We start from the raw sequence: 11414 nt of genomic DNA, 5'->3' as shown, positions 1-11414 counted from the left end.
TGGGTGTTCAGGGTGCTAGCACTCAAATGTGGGGGGACACAGGGGGCTGGCAGTGGGGTGCAGGGCTCTGACCCCAGCTTTCTAACCCCCCTTGCCAAGGGGCTGCCAGCCCTGGCAGCATTTGGGCTCTCCATGCAGCATGATGCTGCCATGTGTCAAGGCTGGGAGAAGCCCAGGGGCCAGCTAAGATGGGCTTTCTCCTACATGGCTTCTGCCAGATTCCTGAGCAGTCTTGCCCGCAATTTGCCTGCATCCTGCCTGCACACTACCTGCATGCTTCTGTCACTTTGCCTGTGTGCTGCCTGCACACTGCTTAATCTCTGTGTGCATTTTGCAAGCTTTGTGCTTGCTACCTGTGCTCTCCCTCTCTCTGCCTGCGCTTTGCTCACACTCTGCGACCTGCCCACACGCTGCCTGTGCTCTGTGTCGCTGCCCAGGCCTGCGGCGGGGAAGCATGGAGGCTGCAGCGAAGCCCAGCCTGTCCTGCCACTCCTGGCACTTGCACAGCGCCTGCTGCCCGTGGGGCTGTAAATGTTGGGTCCTCTGGGGCAGTGGAGCCCCTGGCAGGCTCCCCCGGCCTCACCCGGAGCCTCTGCCAGCCCTCCCTGGAGGAGCCAGAGCCACAGGCTGCGGGGGACCCTCCCTAATGTGAGAAGTGAGTGGGGCTCTCTGCTCCAGTGGGAGCTGGAAGCACTGGTGCCCACCATTGACTCATCCTCAGTTTGCCAACGGTGGGGGAGAGTGGCCTGGGAGAAGACCACTGGACCAAAAGATCCACCACAGGGTAATCGCAGGGTTGGTGGAAGCAGCTGGTGGACATCAGGATGAGATGAGACCAGCTGGAACAGGACTGCAGCCAGCCCGGCTTGGCACTTGGGAGGGGACAGGGCTCCAGCATGCTCCCTGCCACCGCTCGGCATCGCAGAGCTGGAGCCAGCACAGTGTCCGACACTGGCTGGAGAAACTTCACCGCATAGCAAAAAGCTGAAGAATAAAAGGATGAGACATCACATGACTTGTCAGCTTTGCTTACCAGACTCCTGGCCACCTTTCAGAGTTTCTTCGATCTCCCTCCCCTTTCCCTCAGGTTTCACTTGGGAAGATGAAGGGTGACAGCTGGAACTACTCCTGGGACATCACACAGTGCAGAAACAGGAGGTGATGAATCAGCTCAGTGTCACCAGAGACAAAATAGACAACATCAATACAAAAATGGGCACACTGAGCCTATGAGAGCCGGGTTGGCATTGAAACCCCTCTCCCTCTGCCATAGAGGCTGTTGAAGAAAAGAAGAGGCTTCCAGGGGGTTCAGAAAAGTCTGGGACTATGGCTAATAAACACCCATAGGTTAAAAAAAGAAGGAAAGGAGTTAAATCCAGGCAATAAAAGTGTGAAAATAAATACAATTAAAGAGGAAATGGGTTGTCACAGACATCATGCAGTCCTGTACAAATCTCTTCATGTCAGTGCTGAAGAACATCAATGGGGTACCAGCCATGATGTTCATGATTGTGAATTAGGGAATAGCCCCAGGCTCCTCTCAGGGAACTTTCTCACTCGGGCAGGCAGAAAAGCTGGGGCTGGTGCCCCAGGAATGTTAGGCACTGCAAGCTCACCCCAGTCCCCAGGCTATCCTGAGACAGCAGAGCTTCACCCAGGCATGAGCCCATCCACGGGCTCCAATCACAGCCCCAGCAAGCCAGAGGAGGCCCACACGTGAGTAGCCTATAGGTAATGCAAAAATCCCACATTGCAGACGCTGACATGCCTTCTGGCAGGTCGCTGGATGCTCCAGCCCAACCAGGCAATAATCATCACATCAGGACAGCCATGGTGTTGTCGGGAATCTCCAAGGAAGGAGATCCCCCAGCTCCCGTTAACTGTCTCAGGTTTGCGCCACTCTCCTGGGGAGGAATTTTCTTCTGAGGTCCAGCCTGAACCTCCCAAGCTGCAGTTGGTGACTGTTGTCCTCATCATGTCATCTGGCACCACTAAGAAGGATTCAACTCCATCATCTTAGTTGTTTGCTGCTCTCAGACCCCCTTCACCTCCTCATGGCCAGGCTAACCCAGCCCAGCCCCCTCCACCTCTCCCGTGTGCCAGCGCCATGACCATGTTGGTAGCCTTCCTCCAGGCCTCTCCAGTTTCTTCACATCCCCCATGAACTGGGAGGCCCACATCTGGACCCTACTAGGTGGAGAGGCAGCAGCTTCCTTCAGGTGCCTGCCCATGGCCTTCCCAGCATCACCCACTATGGGCTTTGCATTACGCTGGAGAAGAGCAACAACAAGCTGGTGTTCATCCTGAGGTCTACCGCAGCCTCCTAGTTCTTTTCAGCAGGGTCCTTCCAGCTCAGATGGGTCAGATGCTTCTTCAGGAAATGTCCTGTGAGGCCACAGGCCATGAAGACCATCACAATGGATGAGGCATTGCCACACCTCAGCATCACAATGGGCTGATTTTTCTGCATGACGTGAGCGTGAGTCTTTTCCAAGCACCCTGCCAGGGCCTGTAGGCTTTCATCCCACCACTGCACTTTGGTTGCCTCTGACTGAAGCACCCTGTGATAGACACTGGTGAGGGGTCCACAAATCAGCAGAGGCTGAAAACCATAAAACAATTTCTCCTGCAGCTGTTGAGTCCCACCAGAAAGATCATATATAGTATAATTTCTTTTCTTGCTTTTCTTAGCTGCTTTCGACCACTCTCTTGGATGTGCAGAACCCTTTGACTTCAAGGAAAAAACAGCTGAACCCAATCACAGGAGGATGTCTAATCCCATGGCTGAGGAGAAGCAGTGGATGAGGCTGCGGGAGATGCGGCAATGGAGCAGGACCTGTCCAGTGGCCACCAGCTCTCCTCTCCACAGGTACCTCCTCCCGGGGAAGCAGAGGAGTGCAGCAGCAATTGTTGCCCATCCTCTCCTCCATCAACACTGTAACACTGATCTTCCCGTTTCATCCCAATTTCCCAAACCGAAGAAGGAGCTGTTAGGTTGGACAACAGCACATTTGTTTTGGCTTGGCCAGCAAGCAATGATAAAAGCAAGCCCATTGCCAACAATTCATTTCCTATTTCAGGCCTTACCAAAAATAAACTCGGAAGGGAAACTCCAATGAGAATGAAACACACATGAAACAACGGGCTCCCAAAATTATATGGGGAAATCTCTCCCTCAACACTCGCTGGGAGGGGGTACAGCAGTGCCAGGGGTATTTCGTGTTGGAGGTGGGATTGCAAGGTCCTTGGGGAGCGCCATCAGCACCACAGCACAAGCCAGGGTTATAGGGATGTAAATATATATATTCAGCTGACACTTCTTGTAGTGGCGTCGTGTGGGTATGTTATACGTGGGGAAATGGCCCTTCCCTTCTTTGCCCCAAAAGTGGATATAATGATCCCTGGTTGCTTTTCCCAGGACACTCAGCTCCAGGAATGGCCAGGCTGGGGGCACCGGACTGTCCCCCAGCCACATGGGTGACATCCTCGTCAGGTGGCACAGGGCTGCTCAGCGGATTGCCCTACAGACTGAGACCCCAAAGAGGAGCAGCCACTCCAACACCACCAAAGTCACTTCACATTCCTCACCACAGCCGTCAGCGACCTCATCAACATCCCTGGAAGACTCTGGTGGCATTTGAGTTGCAGTGACTAGCAGCCTTTTGCAGGCCATCATCTCCTCCTTATATATCCACCCTCTGCCCACCAGCTCTACTCCTGCAGTGGGGCTCAGCCCTGGTCATGAAGGAGCCCACCATGCCATAGGTGCTGCGGTCTGGTGGGATGCCCAGCCCTGGCATCAGCCCCCAGTGGGAAGGAGGAAGCTGCACCCAGTGCTCTGGGGTGCCAGGGGTCCCCAAAAGCATGGGTAGTGGCTCCAGGACCCTGTGCCACCAGCCCTAGAGTGACATGAACACCGTGAACCGGCACCTGCAGCTTTCCTGTGGGATGAGGGTGCCTTTTGGTGGCTGTCTGCACCCTTTCACCCCATGGAGGGCTGCCAGGGGGCTGGTTTTGTCACTGCAGCATTTCCTTGTGCCCAAGATGCCACAAGACACAGGACATCAATATAAATATATACAGCAGGAGTAGATACCTTTTAATATATATATATATACACACACACATAAATACATATATATGTAAAAAAAAAGTATATATACATACATTCCTATCAACTCCAGGAATAGATTTTTTTCTATGTGTACATATACATATTTTCATATATATACACACACACACACTCCTATTTACTCCTGGAGTGCATAATATATGCACTTATAAATATGTAAGTGTGTAAGTAAAAATATATATACCTTTTTATATATGCATTTATATTTATATATATATATATATATTTGTGTGTGTGTATATATACACACATATATTTATCCAAGCTCCGGGAGCTGAAGGTGAGGATGGCCGGGCCGGGCCCCCAGCCTGCAGCATCCAGGTGCCAGCCCCATGTCTGCCGGCCGCGTGGCAGTGCCACCCAGGCACATCCCAACACCAGGCCCTCAGACCAGGTCTTTGGGACCTTGAGTCCAACAAGCGCCACATGGGCATCTCCCTGAAGATCTGGGGTTCAGGGAGCCAGAGGCATGGGGGTGCCCCAGCATGGAGCTGCTGGGGGAGCAGGGTGTCTGGCGGGGACTTGACCTCCCTGCATCCTTCTGAGCTGCGCAGCAGCTCCAGGCTCTGAAGGCAGGAGCTGGCACCTCTCTAAAGCCATTGTGTCCCCACTGACATCATGCTCCTCTGCCCCATCCTCTGCTGCAGTGCAGTGCTTGGGCTCAGCTGCAGGGTGGGATTCAAACTGGGGATGTGCCCTCAGCTCATTGGGGTCTCCAGTGGACCCTCCGCAGCCCCCCTGACCCTCCAGCACTAAGGATGGGATGCACATGAATGTGTCATTTGGGGGGGGGACAGTGCTGTTCCCTGAGCAGCCTCGGGGCACTGGGGAACTGGAGGACTGTTGCTGGACCCCTTGCCTTGGCAGGCATTGGGTGGGCACACAACACCTCCCTGGACAGCCCGCAAAGTAAACCCAGTTTGGCTCCATTTTAAGACTCTCCTCACCCAATGGAGTAGTGGAAGCATTTGCATGTGATCCAGGGCACCAATTAATCCCGGGCTGTAATGAACTGCGCAGAGCAAAGGGATGAAGCTCAGCAGCTGCAGCGCTTTGGGGCTGCAAACACATTTCTAGCACACAGAGCCATCCCTGAGCAGACCCAAGAGCTTGAGCCTTTACTGCAGCCTCTGGAAGCTCTGTCTGGCATCATTTGGGAAAAATCCCTGGTTTTGCACAGAAAGCACTAACGCACTTGCATCTGAGTGCTTTGAGCAGGAGAGGAAGAATAATTAGGCAAAAGATAGGCAGAGGCATCTGCACCACCGCTACCTGATTTATCCCCGTGCCTGCGCTGGCCCAGCTGCGCGCCATAACGCGCCTGGCCTTGTTTAGTCTGTATGGGAGCACAAATCACGGCGCAATGTCATCACTCTGCCAGGATCTGGATTTCATTAGGAGCCACATGATCAGCCTCGGCTGCTGCCAGGGGCTGGCGGCTCTCTCCCCCCACAGAGCTGCACAGGGGTGACGGGTTGGGGCACAGGGCTGGATAAGCGCCTTGTCTCAGGTGAGGAGCAGCAGTCACCCCTCTGGGACAGGGGCTTTGTCCCCCTGGGAGGTTTGAAGACCCTGAAAATATTGTTAGGGGGAGGGAGGGTGGCCTGAAGCTGTCCCCTGCTAGCATAGTGATGGCAGGGGTACAGCAAGATGGACTCCCAGAGCAGCCCTTAGCCCAGAAGATGGGACCCACAAATTTGAGTGACTGATGAACTTTTGGGTCCCCAAAAGTCAGGCTGCAGAAACAGAGGGGCACAGCTGGCAAATGGGCAGCCGGATGGGGCTGCCTGCCATCTGCTGCGTCCCACTGCACCCTTTGCACACCTTGCATCCAGTGCCACCTTTGCAGTCTGCTGCACCCTCTGCATCCGGCTGTACCCTTGAATCCTCCGCAGCCCACTGCAGCTCCTTCACCTCTTGCACCCTTCTCAGCCCGCTGCACCCCTCCCATCCCACTGCACCCTTTGCGTCCCTTGCAGCCAGCTGCATCCCTTCGTCCCTTGCACCCTTTCACCCCTTGCAGCCCATGGCCCCTGCACAGAACTCCCAGCCAAGCACTGCTCTCTCCCCCCACCTCCCTCCCAGGTACAAAGCACCTTGCAGTGACCCAAGAGCCCCCACACCGGGCGGCTGAGAGCCCCACTAGCAGCATGTGGGGGAAGTAGCTCCCTTGCCCAGAGCAAGCCCAGGTTCGCCAGGCAGGGCTGCACTGGCAGAACTGGGTTGTCCACAGGGTGGTATAGACCTGTCACCCCGTGCCAAACAGACCTGACAACCCCTCTGCTCTGCAGGGAGTGGAGACACAAAGTGATTCCTGGGCTGCTGGGCCATGACTAACACAAATTGGCCTTGGCTGAGCATCCTTGTCTCCTCCCAGGGAAGGATGTGCAGTCAGGATGCCTGCATGCAGCATCTCCTGAGTCCCCATGGATGCTCAGCTGAGACAATCAAAGCCCAGCCATGTTTTCCAACACATTTCCAACGATGCATGCTCCTCTTGGCAGGTCAAACCCAGCTTTTCCAGCTCAGTAGCCCTCATTCCACTGGCTACATTAGCAGCTGGTCATGAAGGGAGCACCGAGGTTTCACCCAGCGCCACCAAGAGCCAGCGACCACCTCAATCCAGATCTTATTTTAGCTGCAGCTCAGGGGTGAAATTCCCGTTCAGATATTCAGCTCCAGAGGCCAGAGCAGGGAAAACACTTTTACTTTGCAGTGTTTAAATTGGAATAAATCCGGTGAGCCCGAGGCTGTGAGGCTCCTGCAGTCCCAGCCACACTCTCCCCTTGCCCAGGGGATGAACGTGCATGAGGCTGAGGTCAGACACGAGGTTAAAGTGCCCGAAAAAGGAGGGGATAGGCAGCAAAGCCACCATGATGGGTGACCACACACTCAGTGCAGGATGGAGTTGGTGACCTGGGGCTGGAGCCTCTTCCCCGAGGGTGCAGAGGGCTGGTGCAGCTCTTGGAGGGTCCAAGAAGGAGCTGGAGGATACTCAGGCAAACCATCCAAACTAAGCCAGGTGAAGAGAGTAGGATCCAACCCCAAGGAGAGGAACCACCTTGAGACCTGGACTTGCAGGGGTTGCTGCTCCAGGAGTGTCCTGGCTCCATCCCCAGCTCGGGTACCAGCCAGGGACGAACCGAATGCACCATGGCCTGGGCTGATCTGCTGTCGAGTCACTGGCTCCAGCACAGCCGACCCAGTGCTCCTGGCCTGAGCCCTGGATGATGCTGCCTTGTCCCCTGCCCCACGGTAAAAGCAATAAAGCCACGTTTGGCACAAAAGCCACAGTGCATCGGCCTCTTTGGGTGACAGCTGGCTGCCTGGTGAAACCATGCTTCCCGAAGGCTGAGCGGCTGCGGGGGGGGCGAACTCCCAGCTCCAGAGCGGTGACTCAGAGCTGTGGTGACGTGGCGGCTCTCCCATGGGGACACCAGGCTCGGGCAGCCCTCTCCTGTGCATGGGTTTGTGCTCGGATTTCCCTGGAGGATTGTTCCTAATTGCAGTGTGCTCCCGTTGCAAAAACAAGCTGTCCTGCTCCATGCATGTGTGCGCCCCTCTTCCACTGCCATCTCTGCTCAACTCAGGGTCCAGAAAGGCTATAAAAATGATGTCTTCCAGCATTTCTGATCATGCAAACATGCCTTTGGGGGAATGTAACATCCAGGCATCTCTTCCCTGTATGGGCAGTGAACACCTTTGCAAATCTGTCCACCCTGGGAGATACTGTTCCTGCAGGTGAGCGCAAGAAGCCTGAACCCCACAGGGCGATACTTTGATCAGGGGTGCAGTGGCAAGCAGAGCCCTTTGCCTCCCTGGATGTCCCCGCATGTCCCATGCCGGAGCATGGGCTCCATTCCATGTGTGCTTGTCCCGCTGCTTCTCACCACCCACCTCAGCACCAGCAGTGTCAGAAAAGCCCTGGGGATGGTTTGGGGGCTCGAGAAGAAGTAGCAGGCCAGGACAACCCTCAGCTCCCTCTGTGCCAAGGCAAGGAGCACCCTGCTTCCTCAGTGCAGAGCCCCCATGGCCATTAGGACCCAAACGTGGCCTCATCCTGCCCAGCAGGGCACATTGCTCCAGGTACATGGGCCAGTGGCATCTGGAACAGGTGGGACCATGTGCAGGTCCCATTGGGCTCTTCCCCAGCCCCTCTCATCTGGGTGAGCTCTGTGGTGGGGGTGGCAGGGAGAGGAAGGACAGAAGAGCTTTCTCACTCTGTCGCTCCATAGCTCAATCCATCTCAGGTTAAGGTTCTCCCTGAACATCACAAGCCAAGTGCAGGGTTGTTTCTGCTCTCAAGCCCCTGGATCCAGCTGCCATGATCTCCTGCTGGGTGTTAGCAGGTATGGGGAACATGGGAAGGGCCCATGTATCCTCCACCCATGTGTCACCTGAGCTGCTTGTGGCACCACTGCAGACACCGTCACCTAGTCAGGGACGCCCCCACCCCAACTTGAGCCCACACCCCAGGAGCCTCATGCACATTCCAACACATCATTTATGTGCTCCCTGCCTGGACCACCTGGAGCATGCAGAGCATGGGGGGGACGCGCCCGGGTCACCCATGTTCTCCAGCCCCCGTCCCCATGCACATCCCCCACACTCCCAGCCAGGGACTGCAGATTGTCCCCGGCAGGCGACCCAGCTGCAGTTCAGCTCACTGAGCTTCGTCTCTCAACTCAGAGCCCCTTGTCCCTCCGTCCCCATGGCACTCATGGAGGTCCCAGAGGAACACCCTGTCCCCCAGCTCCAGTTCCATCCTCTTGCCCTGCACCATTTCCAGCATCCTGGCCCAGCCACGAAGGCAGCACGAGGCCTCTGCAAAGCAGGGCCAGCTACCTTGGGGTGTGCACACCAGCTCAGATATCTGCACCAAGTCCCCCAAAAGCCCAGCTTTTGCAGGCCCCAGCCGACCAGCCTGCAGAAGGCAGCGCCTGGAGCCTGCTGGGCTAATGAGAAGCGCATGGGACCCACATCTGGTAGCGATTGAGCAGGGAGCAGCACTGGGAAGGGAGGAAGCGCAGATTTCCTGCAGCACAAAGGAAGGGAGAGGAATGTCTGCACTGAAGCAGAGGCCCCACGTCCCCCTCCCTCCACCAGCTCAGCCGTGATGCCTTCAGTAGGGTTGCAAAGGCACCAGACCATGCCCTGGTCCGTTGCTGGCAGTGATGGAGCACATCTCTGGGAACATGCTCCCCCTTCCCTGGCCTGAGCCCCTTGTCTCCCTGGCTGCCCCACTTTCCACTTGCAGGGGTGCACGGGCACCCCACAGCCACTGCGCATGGCTCATGCCCATGCAGGCTCTCCAAGCCTCATGCACAGTCTCTCCCGTCTAGTCTGGTGCTGCTCAGGGCCAGGGTCAAGACTCCGCTGCTCAGGGTCTGCTGTCATGACAATACTTCCCATGCCCAGACACCACTGAGCTTCAACTCCCCCCTCAAAGCAGCCAGCAAGGTGGTGAAGGTGGCAAGATCAAGGCAGGGTCTGCTCCCTTCCATGTCGATGGGGATGTGACACTTAGAGGGGACGAGGCAGGTTGCATTTAGGTCCTCAGCCATGCAGGCAGCTATGTGGGGACAGGCAGCTTGTCCGGTCCTGTGTTAGTACCAGGTGAAGTCTTGGCCACCATACCCAAGCATCCACGGCTGCTGAAGGGATTTCGGGTTGAACTGCCAGGGAAATACCTTGGGACAGTGAAACTCTGCGACAGCAAAACCCTGGCTTCAGGTGACGCTCAAAGACAGATATTAGCAAAAGCTGCCATCAGATCTTCACGGCAGAAGATGGTAAAGTGTCAGGGATGCTTTTTTCTTGGTCTTTCATGTCGCCCCAGCTGGAGCTGAGCAGCATGCTTAATAGCTTTTAATTAAAAGACCCTTTTTATCCCTCCACAGCAGCTCAGCAGGCTGCAGCCACCCAGGCTCCGTGCCATGGCTCTGCCTCCAACAGCTCCAGTACAGCAAAAACCTCCTGTCAGCTCCCAAGGATGGGGTTGGGGTGATCTGCCTGTTCAAAATGTGGGGCAGCTATTTCATGGGGAATTGCTGCCAAGCTGGGGAAAAAGCAGGCAGGGGATGGGCAGGACAGACAGACACAGCAGGGTTAACTCTATGAGGCAGCAGCCTAAGCAGCCCAGAAGCAGAGGGATCTGCAGTCAGCCCACCCAAAGCCTCTCCAGCACTTGGGATTTGGGGATTCTTGGATGGAAATCCAAGTCAACCAACTGGGGAAAAAAAAAAAGGGGCAATTTATATTCAGGGATCTTTGAGGGATGCCCCATTTGCCTGGGGATGCTTTGTGTCCTTCTCTAACATGCTCATTTCTCCTCCCCTCGAGCAGGCAGCACAGCTTTTGTAGGCTTTGAAGTCATATTAAAACCTATACTTTTAAGGCATTTTTAATACATTTCAGTGGATCTTTCATTTTGCTAATTCAAGCCAGGAACCTTTTCATGTGTGCCACTGAAATGAATTTGCAGCTTGGCCTGCACTGAGCACTGATCTCATTACCTGCACCCGAGAGCTCATGAAAAGAAACCAGCGGTGTGTTTGAAGTCGAAACGCACTTAATAAAGTCCGTGTGTTTTAAGGGATTCGAAGGGTTCCTTGCAGCCGAGTGGCTCCCCGGTGAACACACCGGTGTTGCCCGGTTTTGCTCTGGGGTGGTGGCTGCGGAGAACAGTCCCCAGCTCATGGGTTGGAACAAAACTATGAAACCAAGTACACAGAAATTCCTCTGATGATGGTAATTGCAGGGGTCACTGCATTTTTGGCCAAGTCACCCTGCACCATAACTCGAGAGCTGCCAGACTCCACCTGCAACACTTGCCCTCTGCAACCCCCTGCCAGGAGGGTACAGAGAGATGGAGATGAGTCTCTGGAGCCAAGGCCCCAGCGCCAGGCCCCGAGGGAATGGCCTCAAGCTGCCCAGGGCAGGGTCAGGCTGGCTCTGAGGAAGGATTTCTGTGCAGAAGGGGCTGTTGGGCGTTGGAATGGGCTGCCCAGAGCAGGGGGCGAGTCCCCATCCCTGGAGGGATGTCCCCAGCGCTGAGGGATCTGGTGGGGTTGGGAACGGTCAGGGGGAGGTTCAGGGTTGGACTGCAGGAGCTTCAGGGGCTTTTCCAACCCAGACGATTCTGTGAAATCACTGAGCACATTTTTAACGGCGCCTAGGCCCGAGCAGCGGGACACCCTGCGGATCCTCTCCCCGCGCGCCCCACGGGATGTGCCGGTGACAAACCGCCAGCAAAGCCGCGGCGCGCGGAGACCTCCGGGCC

This window comes from Athene cunicularia (genome assembly GCF_003259725.1).
Source record: "Athene cunicularia isolate RWA chromosome 15 unlocalized genomic scaffold, athCun1 chr15_part1, whole genome shotgun sequence".
NCBI lineage: Eukaryota > Metazoa > Chordata > Aves > Strigiformes > Strigidae > Athene > Athene cunicularia.
The sequence above is the reverse complement of the archived record's forward strand: the minus strand, read 5'-3'. Positions refer to the sequence as shown.